General features: G+C 37.1%; 1 long non-coding RNA gene across 1 annotated transcript in view; it reads left to right on the plus strand.

Annotated features, from left to right (window-relative positions):
* LOC133254454 (uncharacterized) overlaps positions 1-18,204 on the plus strand; it is a 120,653-nt gene that overhangs the window by 68,567 nt on the left and 33,882 nt on the right. The window lies entirely within an intron of this gene.

Genomic DNA, 18,204 nt, shown 5'->3' on the forward strand with positions numbered 1-18,204 from the left:
GATTGTTGGATGGCATCACTGACTCAATGGACATGAGTTTGGGTGAACTCCGGGAGTTGGTGATGGACAGGAAGGCTTGGCATGCTGCGGTTCATGGGGTTGCAAAGAGTCGGACATGACTGAGTGACTGAACTGAACTGAACTGAATGTTTTAATATTGTAAATTATCCATTGACTGCTTAAATTAAAGATAAAGATTTAACTCTTTAACTTTGTCACTTATGACACAGACATGTCTCCTCCTTCTAGTCTTCCAATTTTGTGATGTCACAATATTTGCCTAAATGAATATTTGGTATATCAGATTGTGCCATATAAAGTTGCTGTTGTATAACCATTTTGTCATTTTTTATTCTTTATTTTTAGTTTACATACAGTGAAAATATGTATCCATTCACAAATACCATACTTCCCTCCTTACTATCAATTAACAGCAAATTTTAAAATCAGGAATTCTGTGTTCTCTCATTTTTTCTTCTTTTTCAAAATTGTTTTGGCAATTCTAGCTCTTCTTCATTCCATGTAAATTTTAGAATCAGAATAGGGAGGTTTTTTTAAACCAGTTTATTTTATCCAGAGAAGGATTTTTCCATTGGGGATTCACATGGCTGCTGCCATGACTGTACTGTTCCACACCTGGGGCTGGCCTCAGGGGCAGGGCCAAGAGAGAAAAAGAGAGAAAAGTGGACGTTCTCCTAACACTCTCCACTTACATGGCTTTTATTCCTTTCTAGATGTGGTTAACATTTAAATCAGTAGATTTTTAGTAAAGTAGATTACCCTCCACAATGTAAGTGGTCTCATCCAGTCAGTTGAAAGCCTTATGACAAAAAAGTGAGGTCCCCAGGAGGAGGATTTCTGCCTCTAAACTGCATTTGGGTTCAAGATTACGATATCAACTCTTCCCTGGGTCTGCCCTACAGATTTTTGGTCTTTCAACTACTACAGTCACATGAGTCAATTCCTTAAAATAAATCTAGATTGATACATACAGATATAGATATAAATACATCCTGTGCTGTTCTATTGGTTCTGTTTCTCTGGATAACCTTGACAAATACAGCTACCTGAACATATACTTTTTTAAAAATTAATAATTCCCTTATAGTAATATAAAACAAAAGTAAATTAAAACTTTTATGATAAAACTATGTTGAATTCAACATATGAATTCAAGCAGAGTCCCAATTACTATTGCTGGATAGCAAACAATCCCAAATTTGATAGCATAAAATAATCACTTTATTATACTCACAAATTCTAAGTGTTAAGAATTCAGAAAGAGCAAAGTGGTGACAGAATATCTGAGGTCTCAATTAGAAACACTTGAGATAAGAGTGACTCCATAGCTGGAGACTTGGATCATCTTAAAGTTTGCTTACGCACATCTAGTGCTTGATTTAGACAAAAGGTGAGACTTCAGCTGGAACTACTGAGCAGACCATGTGGCCTCTCTGTGTGGCTGCAGTTCTCTCGCAACATGGTAGCAAGGTCCCAGGATCATTCCAAGAGAGCTTAGTGGGTGCAGATCACCTCCTATGAGCTAACCGTTGAAGCCTCTTAGTATCACTTACTCTGCAGTTACCAAGTCACTTAGATTCAAAGAGAGGGAACTGTTTGCACTTCTTAATGGGATAAGCACCAAAATCATGTTGCTGGAAGAGTATAATAGGAATTAAGGATAGTATCATTGTTTGAAAATGCAGTCTGCCATGGACTCAAAATAAAATATTTCCATTAATATTTCCAAAATATTCTATAAAGGACCCTATTGAGAATGAATATTTTAGAACCATGGGAAATCTATTGGTAGGAAAGGAGTACTTGTGACTGCATCTACATTGTTAAAGACCACTTCTGGAGGGATGATTTAAGTATGACAAAACAGTAAATATAGATAAGTCCCTGAGAAGTTTCTAGAAGTAGTCCTGATGAGAAATAGTGGTAGCTCTAGACTAAGGCTGAGGGGAAATGGGAAAAACTACATGGATTTGATAAAAGTGTCAGATAAAATCCATAGGATTTGCTGACAAATGGATACAGGGCAGAGGTGGTGAAAGAGAGGAACATGTCATAAACAACATCTCTTGTTTGCACAACTTGGAGGGACCATGGTACCATTCACTAGAGCCATAGGAAAATTTTAGGGAAAGATTATAATTTGTTTTTCTTTTTTAATTTTAATACTAAGAATTACATTTAACATCTTTCTGAAATAATTGTTTCTCTAAGAAAAACAGAATTAACTTGGTATTTAGTTAGATGATGAGTGGCTCTGATGGATTAGCTGGGAAATTATTTTCCAGCTTAAAAATTAGAGGAAGGTATTTTGTTTCTCAAATCTTGAGAAAAATGATCCTTCCTAAGTGCTCAAGTTGAGCCCTTTTGTCATCATTATATCACTGTGGCCAAACCACTATTACTTTTCTAGCTCCACCCTGAGTTTATTTCATAATTCATAATTTTAAGTATCAGAATTCAGCCACACCTGCTGATATTTTTTCAGAATAAAATGACGTCATTGATGCAATTTAACTGAGGAATCTGTTTGGAAGGAGCATTCAGGAAAAACTGGAGTGACAGTGGTGGAAGTGGGTGCCTATTCACTTGGGCTGGCTACAAAAGAACGCATTTTGGAAAAGAAGAAAACTGAAAAGAGATCAATGGGAGAAATAACCTGGAAAAATGGGGGCTCAGTCTCCGGAGGTGATTGTGCTCTGGCCATTTCTCCTTGCCACTCTCTCTGAAAAAAAGAACTGAAAGAAGACAGAGAAGATCCTTTCTGGATTTTATTGTTTTGCTGGAAAATAACACTTCAGCAGATATTAGTTTTGTAATTGAAATTATGGGTCTCCTTAAAATGTGAGAATTACATTTCTATGAAATGCAATTTTACATCCTATAACATTTTCTTTTTCTACTTTTTCAAAGAACAGTAGTTTTAATTTGTAAAGTGGAGTTTACAATACCCCCCAAGCAAAATTGCGGTTGATATGAAATAATATATGTAAAGGACCTTAGCACAGTACTAGAATTATGTTATGTACTTGGTAAATGTTTATACATTACTTTTATGCATTGTTATTGATGATGTAATCAAAGGCATTTTTTAAAGTATAGAGCTCCAACCAGTAACGCTGAAGAAGCTGAAGTTGAACAGTTCTATGAAGACCTACAAGACCTTTTAGAACTAACACCCAAAAAAGATGTCCTTTTCATTATAGGGGACTGGAATGCAAAAGTAGGAAGTCAAGAAACACCTGGAGTAACAGGCAAATTTGGCCTTGGAATACAGAATGAAGCAGGGCAAAGACTAATAGACTTTTTCCAAGAAAATGCACTGGTCATAACAAAAAACCTCTTCCAACAACACAAGAGAAGACTCTATACATAGACATCACCATATGGTCAACACCAAAATCAGATTGATTATATTCTTTGCAGCCAAAAGATGGAGAAGCTCTATACAGTCAGCAAAAACAAGACCAGGAGCTGACTGTGGCTCAGATCATGAACTCAGACTTAAATTGAAGAAATTAGGGAAAACCACTAGACCATTCAGGTGCGACCTAAATCAAATCCCTTATGATTATACAGTGGAAGTGAGAAATAGATTTAAGGGCCTAGATCTGATAAATAGAGTGCCTGATGAACTATGGAATGAGGTTCATGACATGTATAGGAGACAGGGATCAAGACCATCCCCATGGAAAAGAAATGCAAAAAAGCAAAATGGCTGTCTGGGGAGGCCTTACAAATAGCTGTGAAAAGAAGAGAAGCGAAAAGCAAAGGAGAAAAGGAAAGATAAAAGCATCTGAATGCAGAGTTCCAAAGAATAGCAAGAAGAGATAAGAAAGCCTTCTTCAGCGATCAATGCAAAGAAATAGAGGAAAACAACAGAATGGGAAAGACTAGAGATCTCTTCAAGAAAATTAGAGATACCAAGGGAACATTTCATGCAAAGATGGGCTCGATAAAGGACAGAAATGGTATGGACCTAACAGAAGCAGAAGATATTAAGAAGAGATGTCAAGAATACACAGAAGAACTGTACAAAAAAGATCTTCATGACCCAGATAATCACGATGGTGTGATCACTGACCTAGAGCCAGACATCCTGGAATGTGAAGTCAAGTCACTACGAACAAAGCTAGTGGAGGTGATGGAATTCCAGTGGAACTATTTCAAATCCTGAAAGATGATGCTGTGAAAGTGCTGCACTCAATATGCCAGCAAATTTGGAAAACTCAGCAGTGGCCACAGGACTGGAAAAGGTCAGTTTTCATTCCAATCCCTAAGAAAGGCAATGCCAAAGAATGCTCAAACTACCACACAATTGCACTCATCTCACACGCTAGTAAAGTAATGCTCAAAATTCTCCAAGCCAGGCTTCAGCAATATGTGAACCATGAACTTCCAGATGTTCAAGCTAGTTTTAGGGCAGAAGAACCAGAGATCAAATTGCCAACATCTGCTGGATCATGGAAAAAGCAAGAGAGTTCCAGAAAAACATCTATTTCTGCTTTATTGACTATGCCAAAGCCTTTGACTGTGTGGATCACAATAAACTGTGGAAAATTCTGAAAGAGATGGGAATACCAGACCACCTGATCTGCCTCTTGAGAAATTTGTATGCAGTTCAGGAAGCAACAGTTAGAACTGGACATGGAACAACAGACTGGTTCCAAATAGGAAAAGAAGTACGTCAAGGCTGTATACTGTCACCCTGCTTATTTAACTTATATGCAGAGTACATCATGAGAAACGCTGGACTGGAAGAAGCACAAGCTGGAATCAAGATTGCCGGGAGAAATATCAATAACCTCAGATACGCAGATGACACCACCCTTATGGCAGAAAGTGAAGAGGAATTCAAAAGCCTCTTGATGAAAGTGAAAGTGGAGAGTGAAAAAGTTGGCTTAAAGCTCAACATTCAGAAAACGAATTCATGGCATCTGGTCCCATCACTTCATGGGAAATAGATGGGGAAACAGTGGAAACAGTGTCAGACTTTATTTTTTTGGGCTCCAGAATCACTGCAGATGGTGACTGCAGCCATGAAATTAAAAGACGCTTACTCCTTGGAAGGAAAGTTATGACCAACCTAGACAGCATATTCAAAAGCAGAGACATTACTTTGCCAATAAAGGTTCGTCTAGTCAAGGCTATGGTTTTTCCTGTGGTCATGTATGGATGTGAGAATTGGACTGCGAAGAAGGCTGAGCGCCGAAGAATTGATGCTTTTGAACTGTGGTGGAGAAGACTCTTGAGAGTCCCTTGGACTGCAAGGCGATCCAACCAGTCCATTCTGAAGGAGATCAGCCCCGGGATTTCTTTGGAAAGAATGATGCTAAAGCTGAAACTCCAGTACTTTGGCCACCTCATGAGAAGAGCTGACTCATTGGAAAAGACTCTGATGCTGGGAGGGAATGGGGGCAGGAGGAGAAGGGGACGACAGAGGATGAGATGGTTGCATGGCATCACTGACTTGATGGACGTTAGTCTGAGTGAACTCCAGGAATTGGTGATGGACAGGGAAGCCTGGCATGCTGCGATTTATGGGGTCGCAAAGAGTCAGACACGACTGAGCGACAGAACTAAACTGAACTGAGAGCAGGCTTGATCATTTTCTGGAGTGTATCAAAGCAACATGACACTGAAATAAGTTGCAGAAAACCACAGTTATGTTTTCATTAGCAGCAGCAATAAACATGTAGAGAGCACACTATTCTTAGGAAACTTCTTGGCCTATCTGAGACCTAGAACTAATTTAATTAATACAATACTGTTGAATACAGAGAGCCTATTCTTAAGACATCTATAAGCTGTATGTTGAAGGACAGTGTATTAATGGAAAAGAGAGAGACATAACATTTGCAAGACTCTCAATTTATAATTATGATCAAAGACCTTGATCTACGTTGGAGAAAGAGGGAATCTACTGAGCTAGCTCTGCATTGTGAAATCTAGTCCTCAATTTATTTTTCTTGAGATAGAATCTTTTAAAAATCTCCAAAGTATACACATATTGAAGAGAACAGTTAATATTGGATAGGATCCTATTCTAAGTAAAGTCATCTGTGATTTTTTTTTTCTTTTTTTAATTGAAGGATAATTGCTTTACAATGTTCTGTCAGTTTCTGCTATACATCAACATGAGTCAGACATAGGTATGCATATGTCTCCTCCCTCTTGAAACTCTTCCCATCACCAACCCCATCTCACCACTCTAGGCTGTCACAGGACAAATTGAGCCAGCAGCATTGAAACATATACATTACTGTATGTAAAATAGATAGCCAGTGGGAATTCCTGTATGAAGCAAGCAGGCATGTATGATCTTAAAGTTAATTTTTAGCAATAGTTGCAATTCAAACATTTTAGATTTCATCTTGTGCAACAAACTGTTAAAACCGTTTCATCCTGTCTTTTACATATAATTTCATATGGTATAAGTTTTACATTATTAAAGTGATTACTTAAATTCTCCTGTCATAAGCATATGGATAGGAAGTATAAATGAGGATACCATTGAATGTTCCTAGTCTTGACTGTAACTCCTGGCATATAGTATACATTCAGGAAATGTTTGTTGAATGGACTATTTATCTCCTTTCACACTGAAGCAAAACAATGTAATATTGAGCAATATTAACATAGTCCATTAAAGCCTACTATCAAACTAGTGATAATATTCAGTTGCATAAATAATATATAATTTAATGATATGCTTCTTTTCATGCTTTTTTTCTAATGAAAGAAAGATGAGAAAATCAGTGTCCAGTGAAAATTTAGTGGGAAGTTATAAAAGGTATTCTTTATTTGATTTATTTAATGATATGATAATTACATTGAAATAGAACTCTTGTAGATATATCATTTTAAAGATTTATGCAAGATAAAAAGTAGTTATACATGTTTATAAATCCTGTGATATTGTCAAAATATAATTTTGAAAACTACAGTTTTCATCAAATTTAAATGAAACTGTCATATATGAATTCTGTGATGGTATTTGAGCTCTAAAATTAGAGCTCTAATTTGTCTTTGATTTAGACTAATTTTTATTAAGAGTTATACTAATAGCTAGTTTAGATAATAAAATTATATGACTATGTTTAAATATATTTGTAATGCTTACGACTAGTACTGAAGACACTTTCAGGAAAGATATTCCTGAAGATGGTTAATGTAATAACTGAACAAGAAAATCTATTCAGAATAGAATTTGAAAGAGATTAATAAATTATAGTCACTTTTCTTCTTGAGAATACCTGTGTTGGAATGAATCTTCTCCTAAGGAGGTAACATTACATAATGCAAATGATATGACTGGTAAAGAATTACAGTATAGCATTATTGCATTTATAAGCAGATGTTATTCTTGTGTTTCATCTGGATTGTGAGGACCTGAGGACTCTGGCATGGACTCTGATTTAGTTGTCTTTGAATTTTCCTCAGTCCATGACAATGACAAATAGGCATAGAGAAGACAAATATCATGCTTCTTAACTGAGCTGGATTTGTTTTCTTCAGGAGCAATAAGCATGCTTTCCCCACTGCCCTCTATCTTGTGTATTCCTAGAGCTGGAACCAAGAAGTATTATCTTCCAGACTCTCTGGCCACCAGGATTGCAGTGCAGACCTGACTGCAAAAGGTATTCACATGGAGTGTGCCAGGCTGAAGGCAGGTTAAGCCATTACTGCCCCTTTGACAAGCTGCTTCAGCAGATGACAAATGTGACATTCTGTGCAGTTTTAGGTAATCTTCAGACCACTTCCTGATGTTTTGAGCAAATGAAATCTTAGCTGTATTTCCCTGTTATTTCTGACAGCTACTATGGTATTCCTCAGCAGATAATTCTCTGTATTATGTTGATTACAGCTGGCAGACTTTAAAGTGATGTCTGTATTATTAATCAATCGATGACTTAAAATACTTAACAAAGTATCTAAGTAGGGTTACTTCAAAACGACTCTTTAATTAGGAATAAACCAAGAAAATGAACCATGGACTTAAAGCAACCTGGTTTTATGTCCCAAAACTGCAACCATATAAGCTTAAGTCAAAAATGTCCCTCTCAGGTCAGGTATACTGGAGTGGGGTGCCATTGCCTTCTCTAATATTATCTGTTAAGTGTAGCTATTACCAAAATTCTTAGACTGCTGTGGCTGCCATAACAAAGTACTGTAGAGTAAGTGGCTTAAACAATAGAAATTTACTTCTCATTGTTCTGGAGACTGGGAAGTCCAAGAGGCCATCAAGGTAGGTTTTCTTCTGAGGCCTCTCCTCTTGGCTTCTGGTCTGCTGCTATCCTGCTTGTGTTCATAGGACCCCTTCTTTGTGTGTACACTGGGGAGAGAGAGACAGAGATCTCTCAGTTCAGTTCAGTCGCTCAGTCGAGTCCAACTCTTTTCGACCTCATGAATCGCAACACGCCAGGCCTCCCTGTCCATCACCAACTCCCGGAGTTCACTCAGACTCACATTCATCAAGTCAGTGATGCCATCCAGCCATCTCATCCTCTGCCGTCCCCTTCTCCATCTGCCCCCAATCCCGCCCAGCATCAGAGTCTTTTCCAATGAGTCAACTCTTTGCATAAGGTGGCCAAAGTACTGGAGTTGCAGCTTCAGCATCATTCCCTCCAAAGAAATCCCAGGGCTGATCTTCAGAATGGACTGGTTGGATCGCCTTGCAGTCCAAGGGACTCTCAGGAGTCTTCTCCAACACCACAGTTCAAAAGTATCAATTCTTGGCGCTCAGCCTTCTTCACAGTCCAACTCTCATATCCATACATGACCACAGGAAAAACCATAGCCTTTACTAGATGGACCTTTGTTGGCAAAGTAATGTCTCTGCTTTTGAATATGCTATCTAGGTTGGTCATAACTTTCCTTCCAAGGAGTAAGCGTCTTTGAATTTCATGGCTGCAGTCACCATCTGCAGTGATTTTGGAGCCCAGAAAAATAAAGTCTGACACTGTTTCCACTGTTTCCCCATCTATTTCCCATGAAGTGATGGGACCAGATGCCATGATCTTAGTTTTCTGAATGTTGAGCTTTAAGCCAACTTTTTCACTCTCCTCTTTCACTTTCATCAAGAGGTTTTTTAGTTCCTCTTCACTTTCTGCCATAAGGGTGGTGTCATCTGCATATCTGAGGTTATTGATATTTCTCCCCACAATCTTGATTCCAGCTTGTGCTTCTTTCCAGTCCAGTGTTTCTCATGAGATACTCTGCATATAAGTTAACTAAGCAGGGTAACAATATACAGCCTTGACGTACTCCTTTTCCTATTTGGAACCAGTCTGTTGTGCCATGTCCACTAATAACTGTTGCTTCCTGATCTGAACAGATTTCTCAAGAGGAAGGTCAGGTGGTCTGGTATTCCCCTCTCTCTCAGAACTTTCCACATATTATTGTGATCCACACAGTCAAAGGCTTTGGCATAGTCAATAAAGCAGAAATAGATGTTTTTCTGGAACTCTCTTGCTTTTTCCATGATCCAGTAGATGTTTGCAATTTGACCTCTGGTTCCTCTGCCTTTTCTAAAACTAGCTTGAACATCAGGAAGTTCACGGTTCACATATTGCTGAAGCCTAGCTTGGAGAATTTTGAGCATTACTTTACTAGCATGTGAGATGAGTGCAATTGTGCAGTAGTTTGAGCATCCTTTGGCATTGCCTTTCTTTGGGATCAGAATGAAAACTGACCTTTTCCAGTCCTGTGGCCACTGCTGAGTTTTCCAAATTTGCTGGCACATTGAGTGCAGCACTTTCACAGCATCATCTTTCAGGATTTGAAATAGCTCAACTGGAATTCCATCACCTCCACTAGCTTTGTTCGTAGTCATGTTTTCTAAGGCCCACTTGACTTCACATTCCAGGATGTCTGGCTCTAGATGAGTGATTATCTGGGTCGTGAAGATCTTTTGTGTACAGTTCTTCTATGTATTCTTGCCACCTCTTCTTAATATCTTCTGCTTCTATTAGGTCCACAGCGTTTCTGTCCTTTATCGAGCCCATCTTTGCATGAAATGTTCCCTTGGTATCTCTAATTTTCTTGAAGAGATTACTAGTCTTTCCCATTCTATTGTTTTCCTCTATTTCTTTGCATTGATCATTGAAGAAGGCTTTCTTATCTCTTCTTGCTATTCTTTGGAACTCTGCATTCAGATGCTTATATCTTTCCTTTTCTCCTTTGCTTTTCGCTTCTCTTCTTTTCTGGCCTCTGGGGAGGCCTATTTGTAAGGCCTCCCCAGACAGCCATTTTGCTTTTTTGCATTTCTTTTCCATGGGGATGGTCTTGATCCCTGTCTCCTGTACAATGTCATGAACCTCATTCCATAGTTCATCAGGCACTCTATCTATCAGATCTAGGCCCTTAAATCTATTTCTCACTTCCCCTGTATAATCATAAGGGATTTGATTTAGGTCATACCTGAATGGTCTAGTGGTTTTCCCTACTTTCTTCAATTTAAGTCTGAATTTGGTAATAAGGAGTTCATGATCTGAGCCACAGTCAGCTCCTGGTCTTGTTTTTGCTGACTGTATAGAGCTTCTCCATCTTTGGCTGCAAAAAATATAATCAATCTGATTTTGGTGTTGACCATCTGGTGATGTCTATGTATAGAGTCTTCTCTTGTGTTGTTGGAAGAGGGTGTTTGCTATGACCAGTGCATTTTCTTGGAAAAAGTCTATTAGTCTTTGCCCTGCTTCATTCCTTATTCCAAGGTCAAATTTGCCTGTCACTCCAGGTGTTTCTTGACTTCCTACTTTTGCATTCCAGTCCCCTATAATGAAAAGGACATCTTTTTTGGGTGTTAGTTCTAAAAGGTCTTGTAGGTCTTCATAGAACCATTCAAGTTCAGCTTCTTCAGTGTTACTGGTTGGAGCATAGACTTGGATTACTGTGATATTGAATGGTTTGCCTTGGAAACGAACAGAGGTCATTCTGTCTTTTTTGAGATTGCCTCCAAGTACTGCATTTTGGACTCTTTTGTTGACTGTGATGGCCACTCCATTTCTTCTAAGGGATTCCTGTCCACAGTAGTAGATATAATGGTCATCTGAGTAAAATTCACCCATTCCAGTTCATTTTAGTTCGCTGATTCCTAGAATGTTGACATTCACTCTTGCCATCTCTTGTTTGACCACTTCCAATTTGCCTTGATTCATGGACCTGACATTCCAGGTTCCTATGCAATATTGCTCTTTACAGCATCGGACCTTGCTTCTATCACCAGTCACATCCACAGCTGGGTATTGTTTTTGCTTTGGCTCCATCCCTTCATTCTTTCTGGAGTTATTTCTCCACTGATCTCCAGTAGCATATTGGGAACCCCATGTCCAAGGAGTGGTGGCTGTGCAGGTGCAGGAGGGCCTAGAAGAGCCATCCCAAGTTGAAGGTCAGAAAGGGCAGCGGTGAGGAGATACCCCTTGTTCAAGGTAAGGAGCAGCAGCTGCGCTTTGCTGGAGCAGCTGTGAAGAGATACTCCATGCCCAAGGTAAGAGAAACCCAAGTAAGATGGTAGGTGTTGCAAGAGGGCATCAGAGGGCAGACACACTGAAACCATACTCACAGAAAAACTGGTCAATCTAATCACACTAGGACCACAGCCTTGTCTAACTCAATGAAACTAAGCCATGCCCGTGGGGCAACCCAAGATGGGTGGGTCATGGTGGAGAGATCTGACAGAATGTGATCCACTGGAGAAGGGAATGGCAAACCACTTCAGTATTCTTGCCTTGAGAACCCCATGAACAGAGATCGCTCATCTTCTTCTTATAAAACCACTAATCCTAACGAGTTATGACCCCACCCTGATGACCTTATTCAGTCTTAACTTCCTCCTAAAGTCTTATCTCAATATACAATAACATGTGGGTTAAGAACTCAACATATCAGTTAAGGGTGGCGGCAAGGATGGGCGGCTGGATACACAGTTCATTCCTTAGCATTCATTAAGCTGATATGAAGATTAAAACTATGAAACTGATGAAAATACTAATAGATACTAGGAGTTCATATGGTTGTCATTTTACCTCCCAAATTTGTAAGTTTAGAATATCTCTTTTTTCCCATCATTTAAAATATTATAGTTATATCTTAGCCTAATTCAATCTATTCCCTAATAAAATTAATATGCACCTCGTTAAGTAATACTACTCTAATAAAACTCAATTATATTTATCATATAGTGATCAAAATTCTATAGACTTAAATATACTGAAGATTTTTGTTTATAACAAAAATTTATAATACCCTCAAGCTTCTACCCCAAATTTTATAATGTAAATATAAAATTGAGAAAGTCTATTTCCAAACCCTTTTCCCCTCTCAATGACTCCATTTCTGAGTCATATAATCCATACATTATCCATCTCTTATTTCTCTATGATTTTCTCAAATTTCTGTTAGATTTTTTTATTGCTCCTCTATAGTATTTATAATAAAATTAGCTTTATTTTTGAACTTATTTTACATATAAATCAGACTTATTACCTTCAACATATCCTACTTCTCCTAACTCACCCCACTATAGTCTACCCACTATATTCTTTTCTAATTAATTATATGAAATGTATATATTCTAATCCATGTATAATATTATTTGTGATATAACACACTAGTTGCCTTCTAGCCTGAATATGGTCTGATAGGGCTTTTCTAGTGGCTCAGTGGTAAAGAATCTTCCTGCCAATGCTGGAGACATGAGTTTGATCCCTGGGTGGAAAAGATCCTCTAGAAAAGGAAACGACAACTCACTCCAGTGTTCTTGCATGGGAAATTCCATGGACAGAGTGGGCTACAGTCCATGGGGTTGCAAAAGAGTTGGACATGATTGAGCGACTAAACAACAACCCTGTGATAATCATCTTCTTAGAGGTGGAAGAGCAAGAGAATGTAAAAAGCCCTGAATCTGAAACCTGGATTCTAATCTTGCCCATGTTAGTAACTGTGGATCTTGAGTAGTATGTTGGCTAACTGCTTTGTCACCTGTAGAAAAAAGCAATTAGTCTATATGATTTCAAAACTACTTTTAATAGTATTTTTTAGTCTTACATTTATTGAGCATGTACTGCTGAATATTCTGTACTAAGTACTATGCTAAGATTCTAAAAAAAAAGATTCATAGAGCTTCTTATGGAATTTTACCCCAGAAGAGAAGACAGTATCAAAAATAGATGAAAAGAGGAAGAGAGAAGCCTTTTTATACTCTTTTCTTTTATTGTATCAGTAGTGGGTTGTACAAAGTATGACACACAGTAATGATTAATAAATACCTATTGAACAAATCAATCAATGCAAATTTAAAATGAGAAGGCAAAAAGAAAAAGCATTAAGTTGTACGTATGTAGATTGACTCTCATTTGATGGTATAAAATATAATTCAAATTCCGGGTGCCCATTTGACCTGTAATCTCAATCAATCACTTCATATTATGATTCCAAATTAAGCTTTTTCCATCAGAAATAGTATCCATGACTAAACAATAAAAAATCTGAGAAAGAAATAGAATCAATGACCTATGGATTAATGGACTGCTGCTGCTGCTAAGTCACTTCAATCGTGTCCAACTGTGTATGACCCCATAAATGGCAGCCCACCAGGCTCCTCTGTCTCTGGGATTCTCCAGGCAAGAATACTGGAGTGGGTTGCCATTTCCTTCTCCAATGCATGCATGCATGCTAAGTCGCTTCAGTCGTGTCTGACTCTGTGCGACCCCCATGGACAGCAGTCCACCAGACTCCTCTGTCCATGGAATTCTCCAGGCAAGAGTACTGGAGTGGGTTGCCATTTCCTTCTCCAGGATTAATGAACTGCTTAGTAAGAATACCACTTCAGCTAGCTAATTGATTTGGTATCAGTTGTTTAGAAATCAGTCATAAAGATAATTCTTTAAAATTTTACTAGCTTGGCTAATTTAAATTACTATTCAAAAATATAAATCTTACATGCTATACTATTTATATAACACAAATTATTATTATTCAATAAATATATATATTATTATTCAAAATAATAATATATTACTTTACATTCGCAAAACTAAAAGAGTACCACAGTTGGATTTTTCCATATTTAATACATAACTGTTTGGTTTAAACTTAAAAGTAGCATTAAATATGCTACTTCATATAATACCAACTTTTTTTCAACAGGAAGCTCAGGAGGAACAGCCTAATGCATTAACTTTAATCTAATTTTATCATTTATTACCCTCCCCCACATTTTTTACATTGAACACTAAATTGAATGCATTAACCTCTTCTGCTTCTAATGTATATGCTACATTTTTTTCTTTGATTCTTGCTATCCTGAAGCAGCAACATTAAATTCTTTTTTCTCTCAAACTGCAGTTTTAGATGATCATTTATCAGGTGTATATTAGAGGATAATGTGGTTTTTAGCAATTCCATTTACTATATGCTGTCTGTGATCTTTGTACAGAGCTTTCATTTGTCATGGGATTTAACTTTCAGCTGTGTTTAGTTTTGAGGTCTTGAGAACAAATCAATCCATATTCAGACACTTAATGATATAATTTATGCAGTGCAAACGACTTGACTGCCCTCTATCAACCTAAGTCCTTTGAATGGAGTAATAGGTAACAATATGAAAAAAAAAAAAAAAGGACCTCTTGGCAAATATCAAAGTTTCATAAAGAAACATGACTTTATAACTTAGCCTTAATGACATTTGGCACAATGTCAGAATCTCCTAGAATGTTCATTTACCCAACACTAAACCAAAATAACCAATGTTCCAATGTGTCTGTTGATTTGTTTTGAAATCTGTTAGAAACTGAAAAGTTAGAGACCAGTAACCCTAAAACTCCTGAAATGAGAAAAATACCACAACACGTATGACCAAGAATTCACTCAATGTCTTCCATAGGAAAATTCTCCCTGGGTATATGGAAAACATCGTTCGTAAAGCAACAAATTATCTCCTGCATCATATTGGAGAATACAAGTGTAAAATAAATGAAAATTGATCAGGGTAAACTACCTAGCATTGTTTTATTGTCAGAATTGTTTAGAGTTTGTTTGAATAAGTAGTGACTAATTTTTAAATTAGTCTTATCTCATTAAGATTTATCTTGCTAGTTGATAAAGCTAATTTAACACTTCATTAATCATTTTGTTTGTGACAATCACCAAAGTGTTCCAGTTATTATTTGAATAGCATTTTATCAGGTATCTGCTTCAAGGTAATTGTATTACATTATTTTGTCTCAATTTATAAAAGAAATCTTTATGCTATCCTTACTTCCTCAGGTGTTCATAATTAAAACCATAAGTTATTGATTTCAAATAACTTTTCATCTTTTCAAATGGAAGAACCAAAGATTTATGAAAAGATTTTAGGCACTCTGAAGTTTAGTATATTTTATTTCTCCAAAGGCCTATTTGTGGTTAATTATTAATGACCTAAAGAGATCGACTGTCCTCTTTTCTTTAAAAATTTTTATTTTTAATGGAGTGTAGTTGATTAACAACATTGTTCTTGAGGTCGGAGTTTTAACAACAAAAATTAAGGTGTTGGCAGGCCTTTATTCCTTCTGTAGGCTCTAGGGAAGAATCAGTTCTTTGTCTTTTTCAGTCTCTGGAGGCTGCCTGCATTCCTCTACTTACGGTTCTCTTCTATCTTCAAAGCCAGCAATTGCATTCCTCCAATCTCTGCTTCTGTAGTCACATCAATTCTCTGACTCTCCTGCCTGTTTCTTTTATAAAGACCCTTTTAAGTGTGTTAGATCCACAGGTATAATCCAGGATAATCTCCCCCATCACAAGATTATTACAAGCAAATCTATGCCCATTGATCTGGCAATTTAAATAAAATGGACAAATTTCTTGAAAGATACAAACTACCTGATTTCTCCACTGTTAAATGAATCATAGTTCCAACTGGATCATGCCGACACAAAAATGGTAACAAAGACAAACAAAAAGGATTTAACAATGAATCTAAAAAGAATGCACAAGAATTTTGTAGAGAATATTTACAGTTCAATTTTAGGACATAGAGAACAGCCTCAATATATGAAGAAAAGATAACTATGTTCATGGATGGCATGACTTAAACCAATAAAGGTAATGATTTTGCCCCCAAATTAATCTACATACAGAGTCTTTACAATTTCAATCAAAATTTGAGATGAATATTTTGAAGAATCTGACATATATACTAACATTTATGTAAGAATAGCTACCCAAGAAGAGTAGTTGAGCAGAGTCAACTTGAGCAAGAATAACAAATAGGGAGAAATCAGCCTGTGAGATATTAAATTACATTAGAAAGCAATAAGAATGAAAACAATAATATATCTGTACAGGAATAAACAGACAAGTAGAACAGAAAAGAATGCTCACCAATGGGCTCATGTATTTATGGATATTATATATTAAAAATTATACTTAAAATCAGTGAGGGAAATGGATTGCACAGTTGAAGGATTAGAAAATTACCTTGATTTTTGGAGCTAAAGAAAAGCTGGACTTTGACATTATACCATATTAAAAATATGAATTCAAGTTAGATTAAATAACTAAGAGTGGAAGATAAATCTATAAAGCTTAAAAAATTCATATTTTTGTAAGCTTAGCATGTGAAAGAACTTCTTAAATAAAACTCCAAAAACATAAACTTAAGTTGAAAAAAAAAGATGCTTATCAAATTCACTGTAATTATGTTTTTCAGTTTAACAAAACACACTTCAAAGTTTTAATATGTGAATGATTAATAAATTATAGATTAATAAAAAATATTTGCAATATGTAAAACTAACAAGAGTTTAGTATCCAGACTATACAAGGAACTCCTGCAAAGGAAAAAGAAAAGGTAAGTGCAAAAGAAAAACAGATAAATAATATAAATTGGCAATTCACAGAAGGGAAAACATAAACATCCCATATATAGACACTCTTAGCCTCACTTGATATTGGAGAAAAACAAATCAAAATAATAATGAGCTAGCACTCTATGCCAACAGATGGTTACAATTTAGAAACTTGAAAATGGGAAATTGTATGCACTGCTGGTGAAAGCCTACAGGGAGAGCTATTTCTGTTGATTTGATAACCTAAGAATCCCACTCTCGAGTACACACCTAAACAAACTTAAACAAGAATATTTTTCATGTTGCTACTCAGGGCCATTCTAGGTGTCCATGACCAGGAAAACTGTAAGTAAATATGGCAGATGCGTTCACAACATGCACTGTCATGCAGCAATGAGAAATAATGCTATTAAATGTATGCATGCCATATGGATACATCTTTAAAAACATTGTGCTGACTGCCTTGAAAAAAGTCAAGTTTTATAGCACAATTTCATTATAAAATTAAACACAAACCTACAAAAACAGTGTGTATATTTTCTAAGAATCAGTTCAGCTCAGTCGCTCAGTCATGTCCGACTCTTTGCGACCCCATGAACTGCAGCACACCAGGCCTCCCTGTCCATCACCAACTCCCGAGTTTACCCAAACTCAGGTCCTTTGAGAAGATAATGCCATCCAACCATCTCATCCTCTGTCCTCCCCTTCTCCTCCTGCCTTCAATCTTTCTCAGCATCAAGTTCTTTTCCAATGAGTCAGCTCTTCACATCAGGTGGCCAAAGTATTGGAGCTTCAGCTTCAACATCAGTCCTTCCAATGAACACTCAGGACTGATCTCCTTTAAGATGGACTGGTTTGATCTCCTTGCAGTACAAGGGACTCTCAAGAATCTTCCCCAACACCACAGTTCAAAAGCATGAATTCTTCAGTGCTCAGCTTTCTTCACAGTCCAACTCTCACATCCTTACATGACTACTGGAAAAACCATAGCCTTGACGAGACAGACCTTTGTTGACAAAGTAGTGTCTCTGCTTTTTAATACGCTGTCTAGGTTGGTCATAACTTTCCTTCCAAGGAGTAAGTGTCTTTGAATTTCATGGCTGCAGTCACCATCTGCAGTGATTTTGGAACCCCAAAAATAAAGTCAGCCACAGTTTCCACTGTTTCCCCATCTATTTCCCATGAAGTGATGGGACCAGATTCCATGATCTTCATTTTCTGAATGTTGAGCTTTAAGCCAACTTTTTCACTCTCCTCTTTCACTTTCATCAAGAGGCTTTTTAGTTCCTCTTCACTTTCTGCCATAAGGGTGGTGTCATCTGCATATCCGAGGTTATTGATATTTCTCCTGGCAATC

Source organism: Bos javanicus, chromosome 9, assembly GCF_032452875.1.
Source record: "Bos javanicus breed banteng chromosome 9, ARS-OSU_banteng_1.0, whole genome shotgun sequence".
In the NCBI taxonomy this organism is placed as follows: domain Eukaryota; kingdom Metazoa; phylum Chordata; class Mammalia; order Artiodactyla; family Bovidae; genus Bos; species Bos javanicus.